General features: G+C 34.5%; 1 protein-coding gene across 1 annotated transcript in view; it reads right to left on the bottom strand.

Moving 5' to 3' along the window:
- Nucleotides 1–649: 649 nt before the first annotated feature.
- Nucleotides 650–6,083, bottom strand: part of Hr96 (Nuclear hormone receptor HR96) — a 100,423-nt gene continuing 94,989 nt past the window's right edge. Inside the window, exon 8 of the mRNA XM_069833968.1 lies at nucleotides 650–1,524. The gene's annotated coding sequence lies outside the window, so the exon portion shown is untranslated. The remainder of the gene's footprint in view (nucleotides 1,525–6,083) is intronic.

Raw genomic sequence — 6,083 nt, 5'->3', positions numbered from 1 at the left:
ATCCTGTGGACCCAGGTTCGATCCCCAGTGTACCCCTGATTTATAACTTGTGTTGGGCAAGCCCATGGTCCAGGTAACACAGGGGTTTTCTCCGGGAACTCCGGTTCCCCTGTGGCATCCCAACTAATCTCCATAATCATCTCATCACGGGTGTAGCACAGACCAGCCTCCTATGATGCACCCTGGGCAATGACTCTGTTGGTAAAAAATATTTTCAATTCCACACCAAACATAAAAGTTGCACAAGATAAATGGGACACCCTGTGCATATATATATCGTCGTGTGAATGCAAGAACTAGGTAACTCGAAATTTGCGTTTTTTAATTACCTCTTTTATAGCATAGCAAAAATCGCACAAAATGTAATGCAAGAACATGGTAACTGATCGAACGATACCAGTGACATCTATTTTCCAATATAACAAATAGGTAAATGAAAACGAGACATATTCCTTAGTGCAATAAATAAGTAAATAGGCAATGCCACAAAATATGAAAAATCAAGTTACCTAGTTCTTGCATTCACACGACGATATATATATAGGGTGTAAACAATATAAACTGCCAAAAAAAAAAAATACTGGTGGTAGAGCATAAATAACTGAAGGAAAAAGTCAAATAAAATTTTCCTGTACCTTCTTGTGCTGGAGTGCCTGGGGAAAACCCAGAAGGATAATGGATCACTAGCGTATAGGATATTGGTTACCTTTTACATTGAAAGAAAAGTCACCATCAAATTAATCGAAATTAATACACTCTGAACATAAGGTACACAAAAGTTTCTTTTCAGTCACAAAATTGTCTGTAGGAAACTCCCGAACCCTTTGTATCGTAGTTACAGATGTTTTCGGCATGCTGGTATCAAATAGATATGAATCCTTCTGATTCAAAGTATGAACTGGCCTAAAACTGTTATACTTGTACTCTGTAATGTTATTTTAATTGTTGTCCTGCTCCTCACAGAACTACAAATAGTAGTTAAGAATTTAAAATATAACTTAAATTCTTAAGTTTGAAATTTCCATTGTTGAAAAACTAGCTTCCCATTGGTAATGTATTTTTAATATTAATTGTTGGTCACAATTGTTATAAATAATGCACTGAAGCAGGCAGTTCATTTTCCAAGAATTATGCTCTATTTTAAATATTATGCTTTATTTTTTTAAATTATGCTTTATTGTGCTTCTAACATTTGTTTCATCAAGATAGTTTGATAACCAAAATCATGTTTGGGGTAGCAACCATATATCTAAAGTGCTGTTATGCTTTATACTTTTGGGTTGCACTACCGATGACGGAGAAACATCCTGCTGGAACAGGAGCCGTAATGCAATCCACTCTGTTACTGTTTGCCCCAATTTACAGAGCTCCACTGCCCGATCTGATGCTAACTGCCTGCACCCGGCAACTGAGTTACGGAACTGAGCCGCTCCGACTGATTCTCACTGCATCTGCTAGATGACTCACCACAGGGCTCGACCAACTGCTGCCGCTTAAAATCCTCCAATAGAAGACAATGGTCGGCTTCGCAGAGAAAAAGAAAAGGGTGCATTCATAAATAATGCACAGCAACAATATAAATATGATACGCTGTTTAGCCACCAGAGTAACAAGAAACATATACCGCGATGAGTGGCAAAAACCATAACTAAATAATAAGCAGAAATTAACTTAATGGCAGAATATAAGTGAAAGTGTATATCCACAGCATATAAGGAAAACTGTGGTAACTATACCACAATCTGTCAAAGTTTTTGCAGAAAAAAATGTGTTTTGTGAGTCTAAAGTTTTTGTCCAATACCTACGCTGAAGCAATTGTTTGTTACACTGTTGTAATATTGGTATATGTTGAGCGCAAAGTCATTCACGTTCAGTCGAAATGTAAACAAATAACTGCACTACTATCAATCTTAAAAACATAGTATTTTAGAAATTAAAAATAAAATTATAATAAATAATTAAATTTCAGTACACCAATACATACTCTCTGTATAATTTTTGGCAGTTTATATTGTTCACATTCTGTATATATTATTAGATGATATTCAGTAGTATCTTGGAAACAGAGGTCTCCTTGTTTATTATTTTTTAACAATTTATTTTCATACTTTTTTAATCTCCTACAGTTTACCCCACTTTTCCTATTATTGTTGCCACCAAAACTTGTCATCCAATGAAAATGGGCATGATGCACTGTTGATTACAGTCTTTTACTGGTCTCACTTTATCTACTAGAAGGAAGATGATTTTCTCCTCTTTACCAATTACAGTAATAATCAATCAAAGGACATCATGGAGCATGTCGACTCCATGTTGATTTCACAAAATGCTTCCACTCTGTTGTCTTTTGCTAGTTACTCCCAATTCCTGCTCTTTACCAGAATTTTGAATAGTAGTAATTTATTGAGACAAAGGTGTTCTCTCAAATTTTCCCGCAAATATTATATCTACAGCCATTCCACACCAAAATGAGTAAGTGCAATTTTTTAAAGTTTAATAAAAATGCATTTTAACTCAATGATAGGAAATAATAAACTTAAAATTGAAATAGCAAAAGGATTTTATCTCTTCAACTTCGCTTTTTTTACATTTTCTACATGTTTGAAGTGAAGGATGATAAGCTCATACCTTTGGTTCTAAATATGGTTGAGTTCTCAGCTCTGTATTTATTTTAGCATTCATTACTGACTTCAGCTATTTTGTAGGGAAGACAATAAGAGAATATAGCAAACAGCTGATAGTTTTTAGTTTGTTTTAGAATTTTTAATTATTTCAGAAACTGATCTCTTATTGTGGAAACTTGTCATGTCCCGTCTATTACAGAAAATGTAAGTTTTTCATTTTGATGATGACTTCAGAATGATATAACTATTACAATTTCTGTAAGAATTTACTCAAGAATTCTAACATAAAAAATATTATGTTGCTAGACATTGCCAAAATTCAATAAATTTACAGTTTTAAGTGTTCTGTCCATTACAATTTACATACCATATTTCCATTATTTACATGAGTTATGGGCACTAAATAATAAAATTATGCAGCAAAACTTTGTAATAATTAGCAATGCAGCACTTTCTGAGGAAATATTCAAGACTTTTAAATTCTGTACTATGGAGATTAATACAAACATTCAGTATTTTTTATTTTTTTAGATAAACAGGAACAGAATGAAAAAGCAAAGATGAAGATGAAGATGAAAAAAATACAAAGAGATGCTGAAGGCAAACAAAGAAGAATGGTAAAATTGTTTGAAAAAAGATGCTCAGCAGAAGAAAGAAGCCCACAGCAAAGAGAAGATTGTTTTGGCTAACAGCAAGAAGAAGTTGAAGCCGAAAAGACTTAAAAAGACAGAAAGAAAGAAAGAAAAAGTACAGAGCTAGAAAGAAAGAATTTCAGAAAAGTGAATGTGAAGAGCAAGAAATCGTGTAAGGAATGTTCTACCGCAGTAATAAAAAAATGTATGAAACACTACCAAATGAGTGTAGTACAGGTAACATGACATCATGGAAGAAATAACTGTCTGATGAGGTATGTAAAGTTCAGATTTTCTACTACTGAGATGAAATATTAGTCTCCAGGCACATGGGAAGATGGATTTAAAAAATGTTAAGGATGTTAACAAAGGTGTTAGACATTTTAAAAACTACATATGAATGACAGTAAAAGAAGCATGTTCTACGTTCATCAATGAAAATCCAGATTTTAATATGAAGCTTAGTCAATTTTATGAGACCCAAAATATTTCTTGACATCCTTAGAAATGCTACACAATGTATACATTTGTCGCTAACATTCTAATTGTCAATTCACTGTTGATGCTACAGCAAAAGTAGTTCCTGGCTTTCCATGTAGGAGCAAAGGGCTTTTAAAGAAAGTATGCTTCAGAAAGTTGTAGGACTGGAGTGTGTAAAGAATGCAAAGAGAATATTAATTTAGTACTAGAGAAGTGAGAAGTGTGACAAAAAATACAGTAATGTGGAAGCAATGTGTGGATCTCGACAGCACACCTAGACTCATGTCTAATGATGGACTTATTGAGGATGCTGTGTTTCATCTTCAGGATCAACTGTCAAATCTTAAAATTAATTGCTTAGACAAATGTGTGCAGAAAAACATTTTGAAGATAAGAATGGTAACTTGGGCGTTGAAAACTTGGTTCTACAGTCTGACTATGCAGAAAACTAATCTGCAGTGAGTCAGACGAAATTCAGTGAGAAAGTGACTATTTTCACGTGTGTTACTCGGCTAGAAGATGTAACAATGTCCTATGCAGTGCTAAACGATGATTGATCCCATGATTAATATTAAGTATTCTTCAGAGGAGTCACCCTGGGTGGCACAGTCGGTATAGCACTGGGTTCGATCCTGGCTCAGGTCGATGGCATTAAGTATGCTTAAATGCCACAGGCTCGTCCCTAGATTTAGTGGCATGTAAAAGAATTCCTGTGGGATAAAATTCCGGCACACCAGCGACGCTGATATAACCTCAGCAGTTGCGAGTGTCGTTAAATAAAATATAATTTAAAATTTCTTCAGAGGACAGTGATGGCGAAGCAGATGTGGAAATGCCATTAAAGATAAAAGTTAAATAAAGGAGGTAATGTATTTGTTGGTTCAGTTTGTTGGACAAGTTTAGAGGATGAAGAAGTGAAATTAATTTTTATATTGCTGCTAACAGTCCTGATAGAAAAGTATTCAAAATTAATGAACAAGATGTGTCCTTTGTATATTTTAATCAAATTCTAGGCAGCCTTACTGAACTCCAACTTATTCAATTTGCGAGAAGGATTTTCTATGAATTTCCTAAAAAAAATCTGGAAACAGTGATAAAATTAGGAAAATAATATGAGAGTTAACATTAGCCCTAATAAATAAAATATATATTTTGTTTACTTAAAAGTGTAAATTATCGCTAAAAACAGAGTTTCAGTACAGAAAATATATAATAAATGTATAAATTTAAATAGTAATCTGGTATCTCATTCATGATCCTTCAATACCCAAACTGTCCCATCCACTCTCTCTCACTTTTGTAACAGAGAGTAATAAATTCTGGGGGGGGGGGGGGAGTATTATTTTGAAAAGACAAAGTATATGATTATGTCTCATGACCAAAATATTGTACGAAATGGAAATATAAAAATTGAAGATTTATCTTTTGAAGAGGGGGAGAAGTTCAAATATCTGGGAGCAACAGTAACAAATATAAATGATACTCAGGAGGAAATTAAACACAGAATAAATATGGGAAATGCCTGTTATTATTCGGTTGAGAAACTTTTATCATCCAGTCTGCTGTCGAAAAATCTGAAAGTTAGAATTTATAAAACAGTTATATTACCGGTTGTTCTGTATGGTTGTGAAACTTGGACTCTCACTTTGAGAGAGGAACATAGGTTAAGGGTGTTTGAGAATAAGGTGCTTAGGAAAATATTTGGGGCTAAGAGGGATGATGTTACAGGAGAATGGAGAAAGTTACACAACACAGAACTGCACGCATTGCATTCTTCACCTGACATAATTGGAACATTAAATCCAGACGTTTGAGATGGGCAGGGCATGTAGTACATATGGGCGAATCCAGAAATGCATACAGAGTGTTAGTTGAGAGGCCAGAGGGAAAAAGACCTTTAGGGAGGCCAAGACGTAGATGGGAAGATAATATTAAAATGGATTTAAGGGAGGTGGGATATGATGACAGAGAATGGATTAATTTTGCTCAGGATAGGGACCAATGGCAGGCTTATGTGAGGGCGGCAATGAACCTCCAGGTTCCTTAAAAGCCAGTAAGTAAGTAAAGTTTTAGGTATGTTTCAATAAAAGACTTAAAGACTACTATACTTCACATCCCGTCCATTACACAATGAAATTATGAATTTCCAGCTTACTTTACGAAACATACTGCTTCCACTTTTGACAGATTGAAAACCTGAGCCTATCTACTGAATTGAACAGTCTTAAAAAAACGTTTTGTCGCACAGATACCTTTTAAGTCCCATAATCACACATACAACGAAACAAAACTAATTTCATTACCTCAACTATCATTCTCTTGTGAACCAGCTCGCTCATCCTTTGAT

Source organism: Periplaneta americana, chromosome 8, assembly GCF_040183065.1.
Source record: "Periplaneta americana isolate PAMFEO1 chromosome 8, P.americana_PAMFEO1_priV1, whole genome shotgun sequence".
NCBI lineage: Eukaryota > Metazoa > Arthropoda > Insecta > Blattodea > Blattidae > Periplaneta > Periplaneta americana.
The sequence above is the reverse complement of the archived record's forward strand: the minus strand, read 5'-3'. Positions and strand labels throughout refer to the sequence as shown.